General features: G+C 41.9%; 1 pseudogene; it reads left to right on the forward strand.

The window, feature by feature from the left end:
• The first annotated feature begins 1579 nt into the window (after positions 1-1579).
• On the forward strand, positions 1580-16554 carry LOC9652879 (annotated as a pseudogene).
• Positions 16555-19562: the final 3008 nt, after the last annotated feature.

The following is a 19562-nucleotide window of genomic DNA, read 5'->3' on the forward strand; positions in this document are numbered from 1 at the left end:
GAGAGTGTGGGGGTTGGACCCCAGTGGAGCCAATTTGGCCAGGAAAGGCCAGTTTGGCCTAGGAAAGTTATACGCAGCTGTTGGGTGATGGGATGACTACTGGGAAGTCCAAGGCTAGAGTGAATACAGACTAACAAATGGGGTAGCTTGGTAGAGTGTTCAAGAGCCGGCTCTAGTTCCCCTGGGAGATTGAATGGTTGATGCTCCTAGTCCAAACATGGGTGGCACTACCTACTTGGATACCTAGCGTGGCTTAATGGAACCTCGCTCTAAGCCCATGGCTAAAGCACCCAAAAGCAAAAGGCGAAGAGAGTACTCGTGAGGCTTATGTAGAGCCATGGTGTTCCAAATTGTTGTCCCAAAGTCCCAGACTGTGGAAAGGAAGAGGAGCAATCCTCTGGTGTAGTGACCAAAGATATGGTTATGTGGTGAGGAAGTCCCAGAGGACTGTGGGACTTAGTGGTCGGGCCTGTGGGTCTTGATCTAGTGGCAGTGTTGGTGAACACGGCCATGGACAAAAAAGGACTTGGTGGGGACTTGAAAAGGGATATTGGGGAAGGCTATTCCCCATGTCTGCAGGCATCCTAAAGATGCTAAGGAGTGGATCTGGGATAATCACTCATGGATGGATGGCCTAGTTTTTGAGAGACAAGATTATGATGCAGGTGGTGTTAGACTACTAGTATAACCAAGATGAAGGGGCATGGCCTTAGCGTAACGGGTTGATATGTCGGTGGTACCTTGGGGTGTTGGTCATGGGATCGGACACATGAAGCACTTGGACCAAGTGCAAAAGTTGAGTGGCATGGATGCCATTCTCGGGGATAGCAAGCCCCAAGTCCAGAATAAGACTTATGGAGGTTATGAGTGAGATTCCTCTAAATGGTTGGAGGTGAGGTTAAGTGATTAAAGTAGAATGGAAAAACTAGTCACTTACAGTTGGGAGTTTCACTCCCACTCTCAACTTTTCAAGTCAAAGCTTTTAGTCCAAATGTGTTACACTCGTTTGGCTTCTGCTTTGGCCATTACCATGTGGCACTTTTTCAGCTCCACTTTGGGGCTCTAGGATTTGTGTCTCACCACCCATAGACGAAGTTAGATGTCCTTATTGAATGATAAACCATTTTTTAAAGTAACCCCATCATGAATTACCATGTTCATCTTTAGCATCAAATCAATATTCGTTAATGGTTTGACACCAAAGGCTCACCATGTTTTGCCCATCTTCTAAGGAGTATACTCTCTCCAACTTAGAAACTCATTTGATCACATGTGGTGGTTCTTCCCCTATGTTTGTTTAGTTCTCCAAAACTTGTTAGAAACATCTTCTTTATCTCAATCCCACTACTTATCGCCAAGTAGTTTTAGTTTCTATCAACATAACCATCACACTTTAGAATTTTAATTTTGACTTCTTAAGTCAATTTCCTAGATGTTTCTGACACTTTACATTGCACATATAGTGTAAGTTTGACTCCCCCATCCTAAAAAGTTCTTTACTTGAGGGCATTATCATCCTCTCTTCTATTTCATACCGAAGGCAAAGGATGCTACAAGTCACAGATGACAAAGTAAAAGGATGAATCTAGGCCTTGTGGCAATCAGCAACTCGGACAAAAGTGGCCGAGTCACCATGCTAGCTCAAAGGGGACAGACGTATAGTATGGTGGCGGAAAGAGCTCATAGAAGATCTGGACTGGGACCTAGCAGCGTGGAGAAGAGGAGTGCATGGCTTCTTTACATACAAGGTTAAGGACTTGTGGAATGGACTGATGGTGAACAGGGAATTCGAGAGAGAAGAAATTCCAAGGTTGTGGCAAAAGTGGATCACACATGGAGTGGAGGCGGACCAAATGATTGACAACATGGTGGTGTTTTCGAAGTTACCGATTCAGGAGAAATCAAAGGTGACCTCTTGGTTGGTAGTGACGAATGGCTTACCAGTAGGATAGCGGTTTCAAGTAGAGAATGCTCGCAGGTGCTCAGAATGCGGGGAACTGGAGATAGTCGCACATCTCCCCTAAGAGTGTGATATAGCTAGAGATGTGGAGGCAAGTAGCAAAGGCGTTGAGGGAACTAGGAGCAAGTAGGACTTTGAAATGCGTGAAGGGGATGTTACCCAATGGTTCCTAGAGGCAAGGGCGCCGTGTACGGGACCAGCCTGGCGAAAGAATGGATGCTAGGGACGTTCAGGATGGGGCATCCGAGTTAGGTGGGATGCTGTAGGAGCCAAAATTAGGACCCTAGTGTGGGAGGCCCTGGGATAGACAAGATGGGAGATATGGCAGGCTTCTAGGGTATAGGCACTCTTGGAAGTTCGGAACCACAACCACTTCGAAGGGTAGAAGGCTTGGATTTTAGCAATTATGGTGAATTGGTGGAGGCTTATACTAGCTGCTGTCAGGAATAGGGAAAAATGGGGAAGCGCTAGCAACTTGGCAAAAACTATGGACCCCGTGCTATGGAGCAGAGCATGAGGGAGAGGTCAAGTAGAAATGGAGACCACCGGACACGGTAATAAAGGAGGCTCAACATAGTGATTTGGCACTGGATGCACTGAGGAGGTGATGACCACAGCAGCCACGGTTGGAGGACAACAGGTGTTATTAGGTAAAGGACAACAAGACGGTTTAGTTGAGTGAACAGTGTTAAGAGTGACTCGTTTTTGTATTAGTCCCTAAGGGACTCAGAGTAATGTACATATATGTTGCATCTTCTATTTCATACCACACTTGGCACTAAGTTTCACTTATCCATAATTTGTGCTAGGGCTGTTAACAACCTTATTATTTGGTTATCTTGCTACTCCCTCTCTTGGAGCTTTCACCTTTGCCAACTTGGAGCATTTGGGAATTCATCTTTGAAAACATATTTCTTTTCCCATAACACATTAGCATTTAACACATGAGTATTCCTTAAATTTGTTGTTTAGATTTATTCCAATGATTCCCATGGCCTATTCTTGGCCACTAGTCTTTTGCTCCTATGCTTTGATTATTACAATAAGTAATGTAGGATCACTACCTCCATCCTCGAGGTATCTTTTTGGTTCCATAACAAAAGCTTTATTTTGCCAAATTTAAAGGGTGTTTATCTCTAGTAAGTCTCTTTAGCATTTTCTATTGTGGGCTTTATCTACAACCTAACTTTGTGACCTCCCATAGGTCTTTCTTAGAAACTACTTTCTTAAACTTACTATACCATCGCATTAGCATTCATTTCCCTTAAATGTTTTTCCCACTTGGTCACCTTGACCTTGTCCTTATTTACCCAAATATCACCTAGTGATCTTACCTTGAGACTATAAGCTCTTGAGTTTGGACTTCCCAGGAGGTCACCTAACCTAGTATTATTCAAACCCAAAGATGCTTAACCTTTGGCATTCATTTCCGAAGCCTCTTGCTTTGTGTGAAACTAAATATGTCAAAGTGGATCAAGCTAGAAATGTTATAACTGTTATGTTATGTTATGTTAAGTGAACAGAGTTGTTATAGGAAAACTCAACAAGGGGAAGGATATCAAACCAGTCATCCTGATGACAGTTGATGAAGCATCTCAAGAATTGTTCCAACATCTGAATCGTTCACTCGGATTGTCCATTAGTTTGAGGATGATACGCCGAAGAGAAGTTGGCCTTCACTCCAAGCAACTGCAAGAACTGTTGCCAAAAATGAAAGATGAACTGAGGTCCCCGATCTGAAACCACATCTACAGTAATCCCATGAAGTCGGAAAATTTCCCTGAATACTAGTTTTGCCATGTCCTTGCCTGAAAACTCTTTGGTACATGGCAAGAAGTGTGCCATCTTTGTGAAGCAATCCACCATGACTAAAATGTTGTTAAAGCCTCTAGAACTCGGAAGATCACTCAAGAAATCCATGGAGATGGATTCCCAAGGACCTGAAGGGACTGAGAGGGAACGAAGAAAACCTGAAGGAAGGTGGCGAGGTACCTTATTCTAGGCGCAAGTGTCACAGGAGGTAACAAAAACTTTGATGTAGTTGTCCATGTGAGGCCACCAGAAGTCCCATGCAACCAGCTCATAAGTTTTCACAATGCCAAAGTGACCAGCAATGGGGCTATCATGGCACGCCATCAGGACCAACCTTTGAGTGTCACCTTCAAGAACGTAAAGTTGCTCCCCACGGTACAACAAGCCATCTAAGAACTCAAACTCGTCAAATCACCGGCAGTCGGGAGTCACTAGGTGTCCAGCCTGGATGGGGGAAAATATTGCTAGCGAGGTTGTCGGATTGAAGATTGTTTTTGATTGCACCCATCAAGGAGGAGTCCTGAGGGGCCAGGGAAATTGCCATAACTTGAAGCCGATCAAGACCGAGGATAACCTGATCCTGATGATTGAAGGCAAGATTACCAAGCTTGAGACTGAGATAGGAGCGCCTTGAAAGAGCATCAGGAAGGCCCTAAAGCTTTCCAGGTCTATACTTGATAACAAAGTCAAACCGACTCAAGAATTGTGCTCACCTTGCCTGACGACGGCTCAAAACTTGGGAAGTGGCAAAGTATTCGAGATTTTTGTGATCCATCCAAACTATTGTTTGATGGCTCGCCCCTTCCAACAAAACGACGCCACTCTCCAAAGGAATCCACGATGGCAAGGAGTTCCTTGTCGTGGATTTCGTAATTGATCTCCGCAGGCTGGAATTTCTGAGAATGGAAAGCGACAAGATGAAATTTCTAATCCACTCCGAGTTGAGATAGCATAGCACCGATGGCAAAGTCCACCTCGATGAAAAAAGGTTGTGAGGGATCAGCATGGAGCAAGACGGGAGCAGAACTGAAGGCCGCCTTGAGTGTGTCGAAAGCATGTTGGGCAGCAGTAGACCAAGAGAAGGGACCATCCTTGTGAGTGAGATGCGTGAGAGGAAGGATAATATCAGAGTAGTGATCAATGAATTTGCAGTAGAAGTTGGCGAAGCCAAGGAAAACCTGAATGTCTGACATTGATTGTGGAGGCTCCCATTCGAGAATAGTCTTGACTTTGGCAGGATCCATCATGATACCCTCAGGAGTGACAATATACCCAAGGAACTCCACAGACTCCTAATCAAAGGAACATTTCTTAAGCTTCGCGTATAGGCCATGTTCCCGCAGCTTCGCCAGCACCTTGCGCACATGCTCGTCATGCTCCTCCTGAGTTTTTTAGTAGATGAGGATGTCATCGAGGTAGATGATCACCATCTGATCAAGAAACAATCAAAAGATGTCGTTCACCATGTGTTGAAAAATTGCTGGAGCATTTGTCAAGCCAAATGGCATGACAGTGTACTCGAAGTGGCCATAGCGGGTTTGGAACGTAGTCTTCCATTCATCGCCAGGTCGGATCCGAATCAGGTTGTATGCTCTACGGAGGTCGATTTTGGTGAAGAAGCAGGCACCACCGAGGCGTTTCAACAGATCCGAGATCAAGGGCAATGGATAATAGTTCCGAACAGTCACCTTGTTCAAACCTCAGTAGTCAATGGCTAGCCACAAACTCCCATCCTTCTTCTTGACAAAGAAGATAAGCGCTCTAGCTGGGGACTACGAATGCTGAATGTACCCCGAGGCAAGGTTCTTGTCCACATACTCTTTGAGGGCCTTAAGCTCGGACAGAGATAACCTATAGATAGGCCCCCACGGAGGTGACGCTTCTTTCTGTAAATCAATGGGATAGTCGTAAAGCCGATGAACAAGCAGTACACTAGCTTTTTTCTTGTCAAACACATCCCCAAAATCATGATACTTCTTAGGAAGACTAATAGGAGAAACATGCAAAGCAAAAAGGAAAATAGGTTCTTCATGAAGGAGTTCTTTCATAGTGATTGTGGAGATAAGAGGAGGCATACGACTGAATGAAATGATGGGACAAGGATATTGTCCAGTGTAAGATGGAAGAGAGGGAAAAGAAAAGGGTGAAAACTTCATAGAGTCAGGAATAGAACCCTAATTTGAGTTTAGGGAACTTTTCCTAATTCGGACTTGATGAATAGCAGAGGAAGACATGGGAAATGGTGATGTGGGAGAGATGAGTTGTAATTCCTTCCAATAGATATGAGGCTGGTGCAATTGGAACCAAGGAAGGCTGAGCACCACAGAGGAGGACTTGCTGTTGATGATGTTGAAGGCGATATCAGTGATAGTGGACCCGATGTGTAGTCGAGCGGGCAACGTTTCCCTAAGTCCAGAAGATGGAGACACAAAATGCCTGCTGATGCCTTCAACCCTCAGATCCCATATGGTAGGAGAAAGAGGAATATGATGTCGGGCAGCAAAGTTCGTATCCATGAAGCAATAAGCTGCACTCGAGTCTAGTAGTGCTAGAGCCTTGAGTCCAGATTGTCCGCTGAAAGAAAGGAGACATGGGATGTGGAAGTTGCAGGAATTGGTGGTGGCTTTGATGAAAGGGGGTGAGGAGCTTGATAAAGAAGAAAAGTGATTTTTATTCAGAGAGTCCAAACAGACAGCTCCTGTTTGGACAGGGTTGTTTCCCGATTGCAATAGAGGTGGACCTTGAGGCAGAGTGAACTTGAGCAGTTGGGGAGGCTTTTTGGGACACTTAGCTACTTTGTGATTAGGATTAGCACAATAGAGGCAAAGATTATGAGATACTCGACATTGCTTCTCAGCAGGACTCAACTTCCCTCTGATGAGTCGAAGAGTACCAAAAATATCCATCGAGACTGGAGCAATAGGTTCAGGAGTATGTCCTAAAGACTCAAGCTGGGATTTTTGAGTCTAGGACGGGAAAACGGCGGCATGGCGACTTTCCTGACGACATTCAAAGAGACGATTGTCGCATCGAACAGCTTTGTTGATGGTGTCTGACAAGTCTGTGGGATCCTCCATAGTGAGCAACAAATCCTTGACACCATTGTTGAGGCCGAAACGAAATTGATCAATCAGAGCCCGCTCATCCTATTGAGTGTCCAAGGCAAGGAGTTGGAACTCCGTAGCATAGATCGAGGCAAGAAGAGACCCTTAAGAGAGACGTCTCATCTTTGTTGTGGCAGCTTGAACCTGATCTATCTCACCAAAATATGCTTCAAGCTTCTCTTTGAACAACTAAAGATCCATCAACTCTGGAACCACGACCCCTTTCATGCTCTTCTCCAAGAGAGGAGAAAACCATGACAAAGCTGCACCTTTGAGCAACGTCTCGATCACACCAATTTGAGACTCGGGAGTGGGGTACTGCCAATGTTGAAGTGCGAAGATCAACTCCATCTAGTTCAGGAATTTGTGAAGCTTCAAACAATTGCCTGAGAACTTCACTAGGAAACTCACCTTTGGTTCAGGAACTTTGCTTGATCCTTGAGTCAAAAGTGAAGCAAGCTCTTATTGCATGTGAAGAAGGGTCACCTTCAGCTCGGTATTCTCAAACTGGATTTTTGCAAGGACTTCGGCAAAGAAATCAGGATGGCTTGGAGATTCCATCGGCAAATAAGAAAGAAAAGGGGGGAAAAAGGCAAAGGCAGTCAAACAATCAAAACGAGCTAAAGCAAAAGCAAAAAAACACAATCTAAATCAAACTGTCAAGACCCCCAATAAAATCAGGATTGGAAAATGCAAAAGACAAAAAGAAAAGCTAGTGGAAACGAAGAAAAGGCTTTAGACTAGTGTTGATTTAGATTGTGGAGAAATGGAACAAGGCTAACCTATATATACTATAGGTTGATGAAACTCCACCACTCTTGGATCGAGGACGGCCTAAATATAACTTAGGTCGAGGAGGTGTCACATCATCATCAGGAATATGGTTTGAGACTTAGGAATCATACGGGAAATCAAAGAGTCAGGAATAAGGAAGTGTCTCGAGAGTCAGGAATGTGGTTTACGGGTCAAAAATCCGGCAAGAGTTAGGAATGTGGCAAGAATTGGGGGATTCCTGACAACTATTAATTTCATTGATGATGTCTTGATTCACTCGGAGAGGATATGGGAGGAACATATCCGTGATGTTTGTAAAGTGTTGGATCAGTTATGGGATGTTGGTTTAAAGTTGAAGCGATCGAAGTCCAAGGACACAATTTATCTTGGGTACTGTATTTTTTTTAAGGGTTTACAAGTTGATCCTGACAAACTTGTGGATGTTCTAAAGTTCCTTACTCTGAAGTGTCTCAATAATGTGTAGTCCTTCCTGGGCAAAGTGCAGTATCTCAGTAGTTTTGTGGATCATCTTTCTTATCGCACTACACCATTGCAAATGTTGCTGAAGTCATCAACATCATCTTTCATCTGGTCTACAAATTGTGAGCAGGCGTTCATGGATCTCAAAGAGCTATTGACAACTCCTCTGGTTTTGACGTATCCTAATTACACTTAACATTTCATTTTGGGCATGGATGCTTTTAATATTGATCTTGGAGGTGTGTTGATGCAACAAAGCTTGAGTGTGCCTAATCAGTGCCATCCCATTACATATATAAGCTATACATTACAACTAGCAGAGGCAAACTACTCCATGATAGAGGAGTGTTTGGTAGCAGTCCGGGGTTTCGAGAAACTTCATACATATCTATATGGTTCTCAGACGTTATTAGGACATGATCATGGTGTTGTTACTTCATTATAAAAGTGAAAGAACTTGGTTGGTTATACTACTCTGTGGGTTTTAAAGCCTCAAATATATTATTTTGATGTTGCTCATCTCTCGGGGAGTTCTATGGTTGATGCTAATGCCTTTTCTCGAGCTCTTCTTCCTTCTTCACTCTCTTCTCATGTTTATAAGAAATTTGTTATTCTAGCATCTATAGATTTTTTGGATGAGAATTTTATGCTATTAGCAATTGTTGTACTTAACGTTCAGTGTCCACAAGGTGCAGAGCAAGATTTATCTTCTCTTGATAAGGTTTATGAAGCTTAAAAGATTGAGCCATGGATTTGAAGGCTTCAAGATGGGTTTGAGAATCTTGCATCACTTGCTGATGATTTGCTATTTCAGCATTTACATTCTCAATATCTCCTTGAAGACGGTCTTCTTTATTTTATAGGGACGGATCCGGATGATCATTTATAGCTGGTGGTGCCTTCAATCTTTATTCCACATTTTCTCCATGTCTACCATAATTCTCTTGTTCTAGGCAAGCATATTGGATATTGTTGTGTGACTGAGAAGTTGCGTAGTTCTTTTTATTGGTCAAAGATATAATGTGATATTATCCGATATGTGCATAGCTGCATTTAGTGCCAAGCTTATAATATTCCCCCTCGTGTTGTTGGAGTCAATTGCAATTTCTCGTCTATTTGAGTTGGTAGCATTTGTTTTATAGGACCTTTTCCACGATCGACTGCTGACAATAAGTATATTATTATTCCTTCTGACTACTTAATTCACTGAGTGGAAGTTGGTGCTCTTGCTAGCACCTCTACAATTGCTATTAAATACTTTCTCAATCGAGTGGTATTCCAAGATTCTTGTCCGAAGCAAATTCTTTCAAATAATGGTCCTGTATTTATGGCTGAGGCATTTTATGTTTTGATGTCTCGATTGGGGAAATGCCAAACTTTCACGAGTGCTTATCATCCACAGTCAAATGGTTTAGTGAAACGGCTCATTTTAAAATTTAAAGGAATGATCGCAAAATACATGAACTTTCAGCATTTGCATTGGGATAATTATTTGCCGTCTCTTTGGTATGCATATATCATAGAGGTGCAAAATTCTGTTAGTCCTTCACCATATAAACTCTTATATAGTCATAATCTAATAATACCAATAGAGTTGGGTTTACCTTCACAATTGCCACAAGCTGCCGATGCTAAATCATAGGATCAATATGTAATGAGCATTCTTCCATTTGTTCGAGCAGAGTCTACTGAACACCTAGGCCGCGTACAAGTGGGATAACAATGGCATTATAACTCCCATCATCGTCCACTTGCGGAGTACAAAGTGGATGACTTGGTGTTAATCCGTTTTCCCTATTTTATAGTACGTGGTTTATCTAAAAGGTCCTTGCTTAGTGGAAAGGACCATATTAGGTGTTGCGGCAAGTTAGATCACAAGTTTATAAGGTTTGACATGACATCTAGCAAGCCGATCCTTTAAAAATTTTGCACTTACAACAAGTTTGACTGCAAGTTTATGAGGTTTGATATAACATTCAATATGCTGATCCTCCAAAAATTATGCATATACAACAGCTAAAATGCTTTATACAAAGGGATCAAAAAAAATTAACACTATCTATAGTACCTCTATATATATCTAGAAAATGTGAAGATTTAAAGAAAAATATATTAAATAAGCACTAAATAAATTATATTTATGAGGTTGAAGTGTATGGCTATAATGTCATATACTAATATTAGCATTGTGGGATTTTTGTAGCCATCAGATTGGTTTCAATCCGGACCACTTGCTCTTGTATATAATTTAGAGTTTTTGGGCTAATTGATATGCATATTTCTTATATTCTCTTTCCATATTTTGATAGTGGAAAGGGGCAGCTTTGATTGTCCTTAAGGAGTGCTTGGATTTAGGATTTTGGTTTAAATCTAGCTTTTATATTATCTAAATCTCTCTTTCCTTATAGCTTTTTCCTTTTGGTTTAAATTTAATTTTGCATTGTTTAGATCTCCTTTTCTTTATAGGTTTTTCCATTTCTTTTCTTTTTTTCATTCATCTTTATGGTAGAGCAACAATTTCCTCTTCCTTTGATTCTGGAGCAGCAGTTGGTGCAATTGTTATACAATTGCGATTTGAACAACCAAACTCAATTGATGGCAATATTCATAGTGTGTGGTATTCTATTGCTTTTGTTGCCAATCCTCACATTTGGCCAAAGTTCTTCTATGGGAGTCTTGGGATGATGTGTACTATTGGTTTGATCACTTCATGGTGATTGCCACATATCATTCTTGGGATGATACTTAGCATTTGTGTAAGTTTCCTATTTGTCTATAAGGGATAGCATTGTAGTGGTATAATGGTTTGAGTGTAGCCACTCATAAGAATTGGAGTATTCTCCCAAATGTCTTCAAATATGCATTTGGACATGCCAGCAATTGTAATAATGCTTTATAACAATTGCATCATTTTTGTCAAGGGCCATTTGAGTTGCTGATGCAATTTAGCATTTATTTCTAAAGACTTTTGCTTTATGCAAAGCCAACTATGTTAGAGCGGATCAATCTAGGAATGTTGTGGCTAGCATTTCGTCAAGATCTTGTAAGACTTGTGCATGCATTTGCTCTAGCCACCCTTGACAATACTCTTCACTTGGCGCAACATTATGAGACGTTACCTCTTCCACTTTTCATTGCATGTCCCTCAGCTCCACTTTTTGTGGGAGATGGTCTTATTCCAATAGAGGTTGATGCTGCTGCTACTTGAGTTCAAGGACAAGGGTGAGGATGTGGTCGTGGGTGTGATATTTGCTATCAAGTGTATGATGAAGTTAGTCACACTTACCAGCATTGTCCACATTTTTTGAATTGGCAACCTCTATTTTCTGGGTGGAGACTTTGGCGTCAACAATGTCTTGTTGGTGCTACTACAATAGAATGTTTGGACACTTAAATGCATCTAGGAAACAAGGAGTCACACAAGTAATAAAGGGACCTTGCACGAATAAGTAAGTGACCCCTCCATCTTTCTTTCAAGAGTATCATCAAGGGGTTCACTCGGCATCAGTTCATCTAGTGTTTACTTTCCAAGCTCTTTTTTATAGTAAAAGGTCTCCTATTATTCTCTCCGTATTGGTTGATATAAGTTTGAGTTTATCCTTTATTGCTCGACTTTTTGCCACACATTGCTATTTATATTTGCATTGTGCGGTAGAGCCAGTTTTTATTTTTAATGGCAATGGCCGTATACATGCATATGCACAGGATGAGGCAGACTTAATTGTGCATATGGGCGATCTCAAGCTTGAGTTCCAATCATTGTAAATGGTGTTGAGTCATGTTTTTTACCTCATCTTTGGTATAGATTGGTTGTAGTGCAATCATGTCAAGTGTGATTTTGAGGCTTCTTCCCCTTATTTCATACTTTTTTATATTTCTTTTATTCCACTTACTTCTGTACTTCTTTTGTACATTTCTTTGTTTCTACCTTTGCTTCTATCACTTTTGTCTCTCCATTACTTCCTCTTATATTTTCATTTTATTCCTCTCTTCCTTCTTCTGATCCCTCCGACAGTCTTTATATTATAGTAATTGACTAACTCATGATGATTCACCAAGTTAGATGTTGCTTCTGGGTATTGGCAAGTGCCGATGGCCAAAGAAGATATTCATAAGACTACTTTTCATATACTATTTGGTTTGTACGAGTTCTTGATGATGCCATTTGGTTTGAACAATGCTTTAACAACTTTTTAGCGAATGATGGACGAGGTTCTTTATAATATGCCAGAGGTGACTACTGACTTTATCGATGATGTTTTGATTTATCCAGAGGGGACGTAGGAAGAATATATCAAGATATTTGGGGTACCATATTTCTCATAAGGGTTTGCAAGTTGATACTAACAAACTTATGGCTATTATAAAGTTCCCTACTCCAAAGTGTGTGAACAATGTTCAATGCTTCCTAGGCAAAATGTAGTATCTTGGTCATTTTGTTGATCATCTTTTTGATTGCACTACACCGTTGCGAGTGTTGCTAAAGTTATCAACGTTATCTTTCATTTGGTTTGTGGACTGTGAGCAAACATTTATGGATCTCAAAGAGTTATTGATAACCCCTCCGGTTTTGGCATATCCTAACTACACTTGACCTTTCATTTTATGCGTAGATGAAGGAACTCTCTAGTGGTGCTTTCAAACTAACTTAATGTTGAGATTGGGGCTTAGGGGCCTTGGGTGGGAGTGAACATGCACTCGAGTGGTGCCAGAAGGGCCACCTAAGGAAGTGCTCAAAAGCAACTCCCACTTCAAAAAGGGAAACCGATTGCAATGCTCATAACTCATATAGAGTGGTATCCACTTGAGTACCTTGCAGCTCATTGGTCCTCATCCCTTCCTAGGGTCTTGGGCCTTACTTCGGGATGAAAGTGGGAGAGTAGAAGTACCCATGCCGGGCTGTTAGGCCACGGTGTTTCCCCCTGGTGCCCTGAAGCAAGTGTTGCATTTAAGGTTTAAGATTTAAAGAGTTCCATGATTAAGTCTTGTTATACCAAGAGATGTTAGGAACTTGAAAGCTTGGTGTGCTTGGTTGCTTATGATTGTAGAGAGTGTAGCTGAACTTTAAGTTCAATCTAACCTAGGAAGGGGGATTAGAGATTTAGGAATCCGTGGATGGATGGCTAATGCTCCATTACTCATGCAATAAGTTGCTGAAACCAATTAGAACCAAGTAAGAGTTAGTACAATAAGTAGGAACTTTGGCGAGGGAACTTAACTAAGGCTAAGGTGTTGGTTGGATAGACAAGGTAAATTGGCAAATTGGAAAGGAAAAAATTGTGGCTTACATTGACTTGCTAAGTGGAAGTTGGTGCTCTTGCTAATGCATCTGCAACTGTTATTGGATACTTCCTCCTCAATTGAGTGATGTTTTAGCATTCTTGTCTAGAGTAGATTCTTTCGGATAATGGTCTTGCATTTATAATTGAGGCATTTCACATTTTTTACGTCTCAGTTATGGATACGCCACATTTTCATGAGTGTTTATCATCCATAGTCAAACGGTTTGGTGGAATGGCTTATTTGGGCCTTCAAAGAGATGATCACAAAATACGTGAATTTTTAGCATTCAGATTGGGATGGTTATTTGTCGTCTCTTTAGTATATGTATGTCATAAGGGTGTAGAATTCTATTGGTACTTCACTATATAAACTTCTATATGTTGGTCATGATCCAATACTACCAACGGAGTTGGGTTTACCTTTGCGATTGTTGTGGGATACCGATACTAAGTTATGGGATCAATATTTGATAAGCATTCTTCCACTTGTTTGAGTAGAGTTTGCTGAACACTTAGGCAGCATACAAGTGGGACAACAACAATGTTACAACTCTTATCATTGTCCACTTATGGAATACAAAGTGGATGATTTGGTGTTAGTTTATTTTCCCCATTTTACAGTATATAATTTATCTAAAGGGTCCTTGCTTAGTGGAAAGGACCATATTGAGTGTGTTAGCAAGTTGGATCACAAGTTTATGAGGTTTGACATGACATCCAGCAAACCAATCTTCCAGAAATTATGCAGTTGCGGCAAATTGAACCACAAATTTATGAAGTTTGACATGACATCCAACATGCCGATCCTCCAAAAATTATGCATGTGCAGCAATTGAAATGCTTTGTACAAAGGGATTATGAACAATTAGCACTATTTATAGATCCACTAATACCTCCTCTTAATGTTCCTCTAGATCCCAACCCATCCACAAGAGAACCCTAATGGTCTTTCATCATTTTGAGAGGAGGGGATGATGTAAAGTCCAAGTATATAGCTATAATGTTGTATACTAATATTAGCGTAGTGAGATTTTAGTAGTTGTTAAATTAGTTTCAATATAGACCACTCACTCCTATATATAAGCTAGGGCTTTTATGGTAATTGATATGCACATTTTTTATTATTCCATGCACACACAAATTATTTTAAGCATAATCTTAAAACACTAACTTTTTTTTAAGATATCTTGAAGATACTGTTTTTTGTTTGTCTCATGCACAAAGAGACTAAGTAACTTCAATTACATCTACCAATGTTTAGAGAATGGTCAATACATTTGAAAAGGCCATAGACATTGTTGATATTAATAAAATGTTAATCCCAGGGACCACAATAAAATAGATGCAAATTAATTTCCTTTATCACTCTTCTCCCTAAAACATTTTGCAATCCAAGAAGTTCTCTAACACTAATTTACCTTTTCTCTTAAGTTCTATTGGGAGAACTTCTGCATGTTGAAGCATTAAGTTCCTCCAGTATTTTAAACTCTCTACAAATTCATAGATGCAAGTTGGCTATAGAGGAGAGGCAATGTCAAATCTTGTGTGGTAGCTGTGGTGGTGGCTGTTTAATTGTTTCTCCAAGTCTCTCAGAATTGGATGGGCCACTTAAAAAGGATGTGCCATTTGGGACGGGACTGTGGTTTATCTATGCTGGGATCTCGACCTTCCTGGTTGTGTTTGCTGGGCTCATGTCTGGTCTCACGCTGGGACTCATGAGCTTAGGCGTGGTGGACCTGGAAATTCTACAAAGAAGTGGTACTCCCAAGGAGAAGCATCAAGCGAGTTTCCTACTTCCACTTTTGCTTCGTATAACACCTCTTTTTCCAGCGGCAATCTTTCCAGTGGTTCAAAAGCAGCACTAGCTCCTGGTGACTTTACTTCTCTGCAATTCATCTGCCATGGAGGGGAGTGAGAAAAAATGGTTTTTTTTTTTTTGGTGAATGATTTCGATGCCAATTTCTTGCAGGCTCTGCCGATTTTCCTGGACAAGATGTTTGATCCTGTCACAGCAGTCACATTGTCCATTACATTTGTGCTTGCGTTTGGAGAGGTTTGTGTTTCACCGTATTCTTTGGTTGCGATTCCCAACGTGTGAACTCCAGGTTCTTCCTCAAGCCATTTGTGCTCGATATGGGCTCGCTATCGGTGCGAATCTCGTCTGGCTTGTCAAAGTAGTGATGGTGGTCTGTTATCCAATGTCTTATCCAGTTGGGAAGGTATGACACCTGTTGGGTCTACATTCTCTCTTGAAGTTAACTCCAAACGTGATTGATATTTTATTGCAATTGTCTTGTCATGAAGCTGATAATATATCTGTCCTCTCCAGGGAAGCAATGGGACGGATACTTGCTCGGGGTCATAGTCGTGTGCCAGTTTTTGCTGGAAGCCCTCGTAACATCATCGGACTGTTGCTGGTAATCAGCTTGATATATTTGTGTTCACATCACATCGATGTTTTTCCACTTTCTTTTAGGTGAAAAGCCTATTGACAGTTCGGCCTGAAGCCGAAACGCCTGTCAATGCTGTGTCCATACGAAAGATACCAAGGTACTTAGTGTTACTTTTGTATGAGGTACAATTGGGGTTTCTGCTCAGAGTACCTGCAGACATGCCTTTGTACGATATCCTGAACGAGTTCCAGAAAGGAAACAGCCACATGGCAGCTGTGGTGAAAGCGAAGATGAAAAGGAAGCCAAGGCACACTACACATCACACACATAATGTGAACCACGAGGAACGCTGGTCGTACGGTCCCAAGCAACATGACGATGAAAATGGAAAGGCAGATGATTTAGAAGACAGAGAAGTTATAGGTATTATCACTTTGGAAGACGTGATTGAAGAGCTGCTCCAGATAAGAAGCCTAGCTGCGAATACCTTCACCTTAACAGATTTCTTGTATCTGATTTCCAGGAGGAGATAGTCGATGAAACTGACGAATACGTAGATGTTCATAGGAGGTAAGCATCTCCTTGCGGCCTCATGTCTTAAATCTCGTTTGTCGTGCCAGAATTCTGTAGATAGCCAGCCTGGAGTCTAATCCAAGGTGGCAAGAGATTCATGTGGACGCTGAAATGAGCGGACACAAGACTTGTATATATTTACATGGAGAAAATGACAAAGTGGTAGTTAGGGGAAACAAAGTATGTCGTTTAACTAGAAAACTAACATGGTATCGGAGCACACGATGATCTCATAGGCAAAACAAGACCACGCAGCGGGCAGCAAGGCTACACAACTCTAGATCGCGTGACCGCTCGACTGCAGCAGAAGAAGAGGAAGGGAAAAATCCGTGCTGTAGAAAAGTTCATTCAAGATCAGGGTTGGAGCGTGCTACAGGCAGAGATTTTGAGAATTGGGCCAAAGAGATTTCGTTCCTCTTTCTCTGGGACAACTGTCAGTGGCAAGCAACGAAAAGGTCAGAAATGATAAGGCACTCTCCACCATGGGGATTGGCTTGGGCAAATTGCACCACCACCACCTGGATATCACGAAGACCACATAAGAGAATTGGAAAGCCTTTTATCAATGAAGAAGAACCAGCCGAAGACCAGACACCTGCAGATACAACACAACCACAGCTTTGTTTGTCAACTCAAAGCAAACAAAGAATTCTCCAGGTAAAGGAGGCAGTGCTAGCAGTTTCAAGGCTGGTACAAGCAACACTGCGAGCAGTTTCAAGGCTAGCGATGTTGGAGATAGCAACTCACGTGAGTGTAAAGGTGAGTGAAATTATTGTAAGCAGGTTGGACACTACGCCAGAGAATGCCGAGACAGGTTAGCAGGGCATCCTTGAGGATTGGGGAGAAAGAATGCCAAGACTGGCTATACAAACCAGCCAAGAGCTCTCATGGTAAGAGCTATTCCAGAACATGTGTTTGTTCAGCAGCAGGATCAAGACGTAATCTGGCTGGACACGGTAGCAAATATGCACATGACAGGCAGGCGAGAAGCTTTCCTGAACCTCAGGAAACTTTCTACAGATAGGCAGGTTGGTTTAGGAGACAAGAGTCTTCTTTCAGCTGTAGCAGTGGGCACAGTTCAAGTAAAGCTGGCCTCAGGAGAGCTACGACATATCAGGAACATATAGGCTTGGCATATCATCTTTTCTCAATCGGTGCAGCTTCTAACAACGGTTTCTATTTTATTTTTAATGCCAAGCAGGCTATTATGCAAGACGAGAAGACATATCAAGCAATGGCTTATGGACAACACTATTCTGGACTTTATAAACTTGACGCCACCATGGTTGTTCTAGACAAGCAGCCAGATCGAGCGCTCTCAACTCGAGGGAGTAATCTCCAGTTGTGGCATGAGCGTCTAGGCCATGTACATGAAGACGCCCTCAAAGCAGTGTCCAGAGATCAATCACATGCACAAGAATTCGAGTTTACAAGCAAGCTTGAATTTTGTGAGGCTTGTGTGCTAGGAAAACAAGCATGCACATCTTTTCCAAAGTTTTCAGAATCCAAGAGCAATCAGCCTCTTGAGCTTGTTCACACAGATGTGTGTGGGCCTCTCCATGTCCAAAGTCATTGTAGAATGAGGTATTTTTTGACATTCATTGATGACTACTGATGCTATACAGTCCTGAGACTTTTGGCCAAGAAATCTGAAGTTCTTGATCACTTTAAAGTTTACAAGGCTTCAATTGAAAATCTTCTTGGTTAAGCAGATCGACTAGGCCATTTTCGGTACATTCGTCTAAGGCATAGGATCATCCGCCCGGTAACCCGGTACCAACCACGACCAAAACGATTTCCCTAAGCAATTCCTATGTCACCTCCTATGGTTTGGGTGTCCGGGGGGTACCTGTATCATGGAAGATGAGGATTAGTAATGCAATCTCTGTTAGTTCTATCTCTCATTTTGTGAAAGTACGAAGCTAGGTTTCAAGAATGAACTAAGATTTGCACGACTGATGCTCGCGAGCCAATGTACTCAGGTACATGCCCGGGCCGCACATCAGAAGTGACTTCCAAAGACTAGAACTAAGGAGCATGCTCAACCTGATTGCTATCCATTGACTCATGGATCTCGCTGTCTGGACCAGTTGCTGTCATCTCGTCTTTTTTCTAAGTAGATGATTAGAAGCTGGAACAATTGATATCACAAGCACTACCTGGGCAGAGCCCCTTGTGTCGCCGTGGCGTTTAGTTCCGGCGCTCTGGCCGAGAGAACAAGCCAAGGGTAAAGATACACAAAAAACCGAATCATTTGTACCTGTTTTTGCATGGCTAGGAATGCGGTAGTGAGATTCCTCGTGACCTTAGTGGTGGGTGTAAGCTCGTTTCGAGCTATTCCCAAACAAACACTTCATTGGCACTGCTCATTCTTGCGGTGCACAACGAAGCGGCTGTTGATCCTAGAGTGGGCGGGAAGTGTGCGTGGTTGTGCTAGTGCACAGCCTTGGCTTGCTCTACTTGTGGATGCACTCCTGGAGAATGCGGCGGTGGCGGATGCAAGCGAGAAACCCTAACATTAGGGTTTTTCCCGTCACTTCATACATTTCAGTGTGAGAAAAGCAGCCATAAAGTTGAATAGCTATAGCTTGTAATTAGGTTTGCCTATCCGTATAGCGTGTTTCTTCATGTGAGATTCTGTGAGGAATCCAAGGTTTTGTTTTTACCATGCCAGGTCTACTCATGTGTCCCATTAGTTTATCCATGGGGAAAACAGAGTTTTTTGTAAGCAAGATTTCCTTTAAAAAAATTCTTTTTTAAAGAAGACCTTTTTGTGATAAAGCGTGGGATCTGTCTCAGAATGAGAGAGCAGAACTTGTGTTGTATTTTCATTTACTAATCAAAACACAATTGTAGTCAATGTTACACCTACACATTTTAGTTCAGTGCGTAACCAAGGACTACATGGTAAGTTTGGAGGAACTAGTTCTTTTGTTGTTCACAGTCTAAAAGGGCATAAATATCGAATCTATTATGTTTCGATATGATGCAGAGTGATGGATAGTGTTGCCTAGAAGACAGAACCCCTGGTGCTCAGCTTGAGTTTGCTGAGTCGTCGAGTTGTGGTGGGCGATTGGCCAGCTCTCTCCAAATATCAAAGAGAATGTCCAGGACTGCTTGCACCGGTGTTAAGGGGCTGGTAAGAATGATACGATCCAGACCACTAAGGATGAGTCGTCTTAAT

This window comes from Selaginella moellendorffii, unplaced genomic scaffold (genome assembly GCF_000143415.4).
Source record: "Selaginella moellendorffii unplaced genomic scaffold, v1.0 SELMOscaffold_150, whole genome shotgun sequence".
NCBI lineage: Eukaryota > Viridiplantae > Streptophyta > Lycopodiopsida > Selaginellales > Selaginellaceae > Selaginella > Selaginella moellendorffii.